General features: G+C 30.4%; 1 long non-coding RNA gene across 1 annotated transcript; it reads right to left on the bottom strand.

The window, feature by feature from the left end:
* Window positions 1-3,875: 3,875 nt before the first annotated feature.
* On the bottom strand, window positions 3,876-6,334 carry LOC139907349 (uncharacterized). The gene is made up of 3 exons (XR_011783895.1): window positions 5,944-6,334; window positions 4,512-5,691; window positions 3,876-4,462 (listed from the first exon to the last, which is right to left on the bottom strand). It is a non-coding gene; the product is annotated as an uncharacterized lncRNA (long non-coding RNA).
* Window positions 6,335-9,148: the final 2,814 nt, after the last annotated feature.

Raw genomic sequence — 9,148 nt, 5'->3', positions numbered from 1 at the left:
TTTCCAAATTTGCTTACTCAATATAGTCACCTTCATCAACAATCATGGCCTCTACACGTCGCAGGCAAGACTTGCAAGAATTATGATCAAATCAACAGACTTATTGTCTCACACGGCCACTCTGACGGTATTCAGCGAGTCCACATATAGGTGTGGAGTTTTATTTGTGTACTTCTACAATTTACCCCGCAGGTCAAAGTTTGGCAAAGAGGGCACATCTCTTCAGCTCATTACTTCTTGAGCATCATGGCCTTCATGACCCCTACCATAATGTGGTGACGGATCCTCGTGTATGAGGACAACCCTAAGTCGCTCTTCACAACCTTCCTGATGCCCTTAGCTGCCCTGGAGAAGTACTACGCGAGGTAATTTACTGAATTGGTGTGTTCCTCCTTCATCTTCTTCTTTAAAGATTTCCCAGAACTCCTGATCCCTCTTGAAATTGTGCTCTACACTACAAGCATTCCTAAGGAGGTCTTCTCCATCATTCTTCATCTTAATCACCTTGAAACCTCAGCTTCTGGAGTGAGTACTTCAAAATCTGCATAATTATCACTGCCTCAACTTTAGCGTCTATGATATCTGAGATCCGCTATGCTGTGGTATTTTTCTCACTCATGATGAGGAGATGACGAAATTTTTATTTAAAAAAATATCTGAACAAGAATGTCATAGAAGGATCACTAAACCTTTTATATGGACGAAAAGATTACGTCGTGCTTCCCAGCCACTACATTTCCATGTCTTTAAAATATACTTGTTTAACTTTTACAGTTTCTATTAACCTATATTGCATTAACTTTTAAATGTTTGAAATTGTAAAAGTTTTAATCTACTACACTTACTTTATAAATATAAGAAAATTAGTTTGTCTTCAGTCAAAATGAGCACAAACCAAAAAATATTTTTATTTTCATTTCAGTGTTGTTTTTAAGTGCTTAGAATACCAGGAATACTTGATTTAAGAAATAACAATGTACAAAGGCTTGATATTACTAAAGCTCAGAGCGTAATAATAAAAATGAAGAAAAATAGTAGTTCATATCTCACAATATTTTCAATGATAAATTAGAATGTTTGTCAACGCCTAAGAGCCCCAAGCAATACTTAGTACACCCGCTAGTTTAAATAAATAAAACAAAAAATTTTGTTGTCTCCAGAATAATCATTTTTGAGTATGCACTGAATATTTCAGTGACTACTTGATCCATGAATTAACGATGTAGTATTAAGCGTGTGAGATAAGACTCAGCGTCTCATAATATATTTAAAACAAAAGAAGAGTGCATCTACATACTATTAGAACAAATATCATCTGTTTGTAGGCGCCTAATAACCCTGAGTGAGGCATGATATAAAAAAATAAATAAATTTTGAAATTTCACGAGGTAAAAAAATATGATATAAGATATTTTTTATTTGAAACATCATCATAACATTTTATATATGACTGAATTCAAAACACCAAAAAAAAAAAAAATAAATAAATAAAGGCTTATAATAATTACAAAATAATAGAACTTAAAATTGTATCCACGAACTCAAATTTGAAACTTCTGTGTGTGTTACGTACAGAGCCAGGCACTGCCAGAGTAGAAAATAGAAGACTATGACACAAGAAACTATGACGTAAGAGGAAATGTTTGAAGCTGATTATACTGTTCCCTTAACAAGAACATTGATATTTTATTTTGACAGAATTTTCTTTCCCTTATTTTATGTAAATAAAACTTCCAAAAATGTTAATTAGATCAAATCTGTCATCAGTTACATTAAAGCAATAAAATGGACAACTTCTTTAATTTTGGACTTATCAAAACCTGTAGAATATCTGTCGGACTACTAATGGCTTTTAAATATTGTTAGTGATACAGTAGATTATTAATCAAATATCCGGGTTAAAATTGCAGGATTGTAAAAATATCTTTTATATAATAAATATTATGTAATTAGAAGAATTGATACATTTGACCTAATTTTCAAAAGCATTTGACAAAGATCAAAGATAATCTTCTTCTTTTTTTTTCCATTCTTTTGAAGAATACATAGATAAATAGATAACCCCTTGAAGTTATATAATTGTATGATATTCGTATTATAAAATCATGTACCATAAAATAGAAGTCATTTGATTTTTATTCAACGATCTGTAACAAAAATAATTTCATTATATATATATACGAGCTTTTATTTTATTTATGCATAACCGTATTAATTAGAAAAATTACTAAAAAGAAACAGAAGGATTGCTAATAAATATCAAGTTTGTATAAATTTGGGACACATAAGAATATAAAAAATGGGTTGTCATTAATTTATTTTTCCTTAATTGTAAGTTGTATATAACGAGGAATTATTTCGTAGGTGCACTTCTAGGGGCGTCTGATATTTTTGGATAGTGTTTACTAAAGCTTTTTTGATTTAAATAGTTATATTTTGATACATTAAGAGGATTTTTGTATTTTGCCTCAGATATTTAAATGAATACGTCATCAGTACTCCAATTTTCCTAACCAAATAGTACTTCATATACGGATTTGAATATCAATTTAGCATCATACTGTTTTATTTGAGTTTTTAATCTAATAACCCAACAGTATTTACATACTGAACTACCCTAAGTCAGTGGTTGTTCAAACATGGTTGAACAAACTCCCCTTTAGTGATAAGTGGAGGCTTGAGTTAATATGGCTTTAATATTCAAAAAATGGCAACACATATGTTTGTTGTTTTTTTTTATAAAAAAGAAGATAATCAAAAAATAGATTTTTCATACGTGAAAATCTTCTTAAATTTAGTAAAACATTTTGCCCAAAATTGCCGAATTTATGATATGGAGGTACTTGACGATTTTGATACTTCCATAATCAAATATGTTGCAAATTGCAATAAATGTGCATTGTCAATTTTTTAAGAATCATTGGTTTAGACATATACGTGAAGTTTCCTTCACAAAAATTTCAAAAATTAAGTAGTAGCTGTGTATCCTGTTTATCATATTATAGCTAAATTTTAGATTTGTATCTTAATTCCTGAATGTTAATTACTACAGTAAGTCTGAAAACACTCAGATACTTTTCAACCAAATATAAGTTTTTTAGTATTTCATTTAATTAAAATATTTGATATTTGGGGATATTTTTTTTAGAATCAACAGCTTTAATAGTTTACAGCAATCAATGTACTATGGCAATCAATGACAAAACTAAATAAAAAGGACTGTATGGACAATTCCTGGAATATGTAATAGGTACATTGCCAGCAATTCAGTGGGATCTAAATATATGAAACGCCTCAGCACAATGGGCAACACATCTGAGATAAATTTTATTATGTTGAACTTAATTTGCGATCCATGATTCCTCCTAGAAAAGAAAATATACACTATGGAAATGGACTTCAGAGACAGTTTCTCGATAAAATGGGGTAATTTTAATACAATAATATGTACTTATACTTAATTATTGCAACTACATCTGTTCAATTTTAGGAACACTAAAACAACATAAGAGATAAATTAGGAATCCTGTTTCATCTAAAAAGTTGGTATTCAGTTTGTCTGTGAAGGACACATCTTTGTTTGTACGCTTAATGGCATCTCTACTTTATCAAATAAATTAAAAATGTAGCAACGAGCGTATGTATCTAAAGCACAACCCGTGCAATTTGATAAAAAAACATGGTTATACGTTGGATGCTAAAGAGTTGATATTAACCAATTAAGGCTGAGAATTATTTACATCAAAATTTGAGGTAATTGTAATGTTGTTTGTCTTAGAAAAGTAATAAGGCACTTTTAAAACTATAACGTTTCAAAATTTACTTATAACTAAATAAATACTGCTCGAGCACATATTTTCCCACTCAGTAATAACATTAAAAATATTGAATTTATTACATAACAGTGAATTTCAACTAGGAAAATATCATTTTTATTATGTAATAAATAATCGTAAGATGATACTGGAGGCTGTATTTCTTAGTGCGATAACGTGTCATACATTCTGGGTGCAAAGGAACTTTGCATTTTTTACATATAGCCTTGTACATTCTTTGTATTTACTTCTAGTATACTCTCCTATCGCAGTCCAGTGGCCTTCCTTGCTCAGTCGAATACTTTCTTCTGCACTTCCCAATGGATATTTGGGACCTGGACACTTCTTTGCCCCGCATGTTTTCACAACTGCAATAACTACATTTCTAGTAAAATTCAGGTGGGTAAGATTATGGTTACACTGTAAGCTGAAACGCGAAGCATTGACAACTCTTGCATACGTACTATATGCCAACACAGGCAACCCCCATTTTTTTAATCATATCATTATTCTGTAGGCTGGTTCTTGTTGATCATATTCAATGTTTCTAAATGTGTTGGAATTTTTATACCAAATAATTTTTTCTTTGTTAGGTTTCTTTCTAGCTGAAGCTTTAGGTGTTCCTGATTCAATTTCATTTGGTGAGACTGTAGAAAATAAAATTCTTATTGGTAAATGATCTGGATTACATGTTACCTCATTGTCAGATGAATCAGAGTCACTGTCGGAGTCTATCGATGCTTCTTCAATTTGCAGTTCAATGTTTAAAAACCTGAGTGAAATCAGTTTCACAGTCAAAATCTTCTTCTTGAAGCAAAGATTGTATTTCTTCCAAAGACAATCTCATAAAATAATAAAATGAAAGGCACTCACAACTATCCACACTTATTATTCGTCATATATATTGCTCAAAACAATAAATTGGTACAACTTCTACGTATAACTATGATATAAAACAAAACACGTCTTTTGGCTTACAGCGTTATATCAACACCGAGTGGGCATATTTGCTCCCACCCTTCATATTTATGCTTATAGATAATGAAAGATATGTAAAATGTGAAATAAAATTATCCAAAAATATGGAACAGTACTTCATGCATGAAATTATGCTAAAATATTTTATATATATTTTACCATTTGTTTAGTAAAAACAAGGCCTTTTTGTGCTGTAGGATTGCCTCATATTTCTCCACACCAGACTTGACCTATTTTATTTGGCTACTACTTGTAAGTTACTGACTATATATGTTTTTACTTTGTATCAAACATTTACAAAACTTATATCGAACTTACTATTCTATTTTAACAAAAAAAATTGTTTGGTTATGTAGTAATAATACTTTTTCTGCAGTGGGCACATACGTTCCCAGTCAGCAGTAATGGGTTAAAGAGGTTTTTATATAACTTTGTGTAAGATGGAAGTACTAAAAAGATCGACAAATACAGATGGCATGTGGAAGGAAATAAACTCAATTTCTAATCCTTATATTGTAAGGTAATTCAAGCTCAAATTACACCAATGTATATTCTTAATTCTACTCCGGGCCTAACAAAGACTTACATATACATCCCAAGCAAACCTCATTGTCTGATATATGTACTAGACTAATGTACACTAATTATAATTGAAATATTGAAGACAGAAAATCTAAGTTTAAAGTAATGACTTGTGCGTGTGGCCATGAAAGACAGAGAGTAACCATGAGGCTGTAATCTGGAACTATAAGGATAAGTGATGATTGAACTCAAAGTATAAATGAAAATCAACATCAGAGTAGTTCTTGTCTTTCTCCTTGCTTCATACGAAGCATGACTTGTCTTTATTTCTATTTTGACATTCGCATCGCTTCCAGTTAAAGTAATTATGAATGGACTACGATTAGAGATAGAGAGTTCTTCCTATGTCCTTGCAATAAACCGATTTGATTTGTTTTTTTGTTTTGTATCTTTCATATCACCCACTTTTTAGGTCATATTTGATACACCTATAAAGATAATTAAAAATAATAACAGTATTCTTTGCTCGCTGATACGCTAAACTTTTCAAAATAGGAAGGAATACATTTTCATATTTTGCCCTCACCAAAATTACCAAATTTTATATAATATTCCCATATATAGTGACGTAGATCATGGGTAGATCATGGGTATATTTTCAGGAGCCCCTTTTTAAAAAAATTGATAATCAGAAGAATTAATTTTCTTTCCCTTAGCGGTTGTTATTATTATTCAATTCTTGAGAGGTGAACTCTTGATTTAATTACATATATTCAAAACTTAACCTTGAGTAACCTTGTTGTGAAGTTATAATTGCAAGTATTTGTTGGACTCAGAGAAGAATTGGGGATCAGGATCAGCTGTCCTTTCAAACATTCTCGAAATTGTAAGAGCAACCATGTTGATCATTGGTATCTTTTTCTTTTGACACGCCTTAAAACACACAGGATTTTCATCACTAAACATAGCTTGTGAGGATAAATGGTAGGTTTCATTTGTATTCCTAATTTTCCGTTACTACTCTTTTTTCAAATCCTAATATAAAATAATAGGTTAAGGGGCCCTTTTGAAATAATAACAATAAAAATTAAGTGCAGGCTAGAGAACAAGAAGTAATCAGCCTTAATCCGCAATTACTGTGAGAGAGATGTGTTCACATCCATTTGAAAACTCGTAATTTGTTCATTATAACAATCAAAGAGAGATAAAAAACATATATATTTTTGTATCATTCGATGTATTATAATTATTATTAGAGGTCTTTTTATTCTACGTCTCACCATAATACATACGTAAGCGTATAATAATGGAAATTGAAGTCTCTAGAGATCAACAAATTGCAGTATATAATTATGAGATACTCTATGTATGTTACAAAATCTTTTCTCCTATGATTATTTCTCTTATAACACTTTTTATTTTCTTAAGCCTAGGCCCCGTATGTTAGGGTGGCTCTCAAAAAAATATTTTTTTTATTTTTTTTTTCTCCCAACTTCTCAATCGGTTCACATTGTAAAAATATATTCCTTAGTCAAAAATTGTAAGGTTTGAGTAACAGTCAGAGATGGTTCTTGCTCTTTTTACGCCTTTGACTAAAATTGTCACCTAACCATTAACCAAAGGATTGAGTTTAGCAAATAATGGTGAATTTTGTATATAAAGTATTTTGAAATACGATCAAAATTAATAGAGCAAAGTTTGGCTTTCTATCTGTCTGTATGAATATATCACATTTAGTGTATATAGTTCTACCTGATGTATACTCAAAATATTTTGCTCTATAAGTAAAAATATAGTCATCTCATTAAAATATTGTCCATAAAGTATACAGGGTGTACTTTATATAGTGCTCCATGATGTAAATAAGAAATGTAAATATTTTTGATATAAGAAATAATAAAATAGTCGCATTATTACAATATTTTTACTTCTGTGAATCTATACAAAAGCACAATTTAGATTTTATTTAAATGAAATAAAAATGCTTCTATGTTAGATTAATTTTGTTTGTTTCGATTAATAACCGCTCTTAAGACAAACGTACAATCCAGTCATTCCAACATATTATTAAATGCTATGATTGAAATCTAATTTTATTTCTTTCATTCTTGAGGAAAAAATACGTCATATCCAATGATGCAGATCCGTTCTGGTTTTTTAGCCGGCCCGTTAATGTCTAATTGTTAGTAAAAAGAATGAATTTTCTTTTTCTTAACACTTGTCATTATTATTTAATTAGTGAGTAATGAACATTCTTTCTTAAATAGATTGGATTATATTCCAAAGTTGTTTGAACGTTCCTGTGTGCTCGTAAAAGATGGAGCGTAACCCTGAGGATTTGTTGTGGAGTTTTAATTACAAGTCCTTGTTGTACTCCGAGTAGAATTTGGAATCAAAAACTGAGTAATTCTAGCAAATGTCCTTGTTTTGTCCTCTTCGCCGTCCTCTCTACTCACAACTTATTGTACCAGATCTAATGAAACGTCATGAGTATTATTATTTCTCTCTTCCAAAAAAGTCTTCAAATTATTAGGGTTACCATTTTGATTTTCGGTTTTTCTTTATAACAAGCACATTTCATTGGATTTTCAGCTTTGTATTAAAATTAATTAAAATTTGTATTTTTGGGGACCTCTAATTACTCCAGACAATGCTGGGTAGTACTACCAATAAATAATGAATGTTAAAGATGTTATTAAAAAGATTTAACATTGAAACCAGAAACACCACTAAACCAGGCAGTAAAGATATGGATGTTGCAATAAAATGTATTTTTACTTAAAGACACAGTTGATTTTGTGGCTAAATATTATTCAAAAAATATGATAATATTAAATTTAGTTCCGTGTAGTTTTTCAATATATGGTGAAACATTCAGAATTGAGGGAAATCCCTTAATATTAATTGAAGTCAACATTATTTTACAGAGCAAACTTTAATTATGAAGGAAGCAAAATGAATGGGCGATACTCGTAAAAATATAAGATTGATTTATTAGGGCCACGCTAATCAACATACATAATAGACTTTCCCATCATCGAGGAAATAATTTTTCCTCAATTCCACAATACCTTTTTCTCTAAGGACAATCAAAAAATAACTTTGTCAAAAATTCAGGTCTCAACAGTCATTTTAATTTTTTTTTAAATAATGATTTTTTGCTCTGAATTAACATTTTTCAGCCTTTTTGTACTGAAATAAATATGATTTAATGTAGGATGAACAAAATTAATAATTTAACATCCATAGGATATGTACTTTTCTACTCAGACTACTAAAATTTTACTATCTCAACCGGGATATCTAAAAATATACACGATGAAATGACTAAAAATTATTTTTAAAATCATCACAACAATGTCCTTTATTAAATTATATTTTTACAGAATATCCATTTATCGTGCCATGGAAATCAATTCTTGAAGTCGAATCATTACTTTAGAGGCCACACACAGAGTCTCTCAGGTTCCTGCAAAAACTTATAGGATCTCCTGTGAAGAAAGTCTCAATTTAATTCCCTCCACAATCCCGTTTCTGGCGGTTTTCATGATTTTATTCAACAACTTTCAGACTCAGAATACGAGCTCAGATTGATGTTGTTTTCTTGCATTCTGCAAAAATAGAACGTGAGTCTTTAAAAGGTTTCCTTGTCAAGAAAACCCCCGACAAATTATTTTCGGTTTCCTCTGGATTTAAAGGCTTATTGTTGAAGGTTTTTTTAAAAGTATTTTCACTAGTGGATGAGTTTCTCCAGTTTCAAGAACGTCAAGGACGTTTCAAGGATTGTATTTTTTATTTATTAAACACAAAAAACGGGCCATTTCGTTTCATTT

Source organism: Lepeophtheirus salmonis, chromosome Z, assembly GCF_016086655.4.
Source record: "Lepeophtheirus salmonis chromosome Z, UVic_Lsal_1.4, whole genome shotgun sequence".
NCBI classification, from domain to species: domain Eukaryota; kingdom Metazoa; phylum Arthropoda; class Copepoda; order Siphonostomatoida; family Caligidae; genus Lepeophtheirus; species Lepeophtheirus salmonis.
The sequence above is the reverse complement of the archived record's forward strand: the minus strand, read 5'-3'. Positions and strand labels throughout refer to the sequence as shown.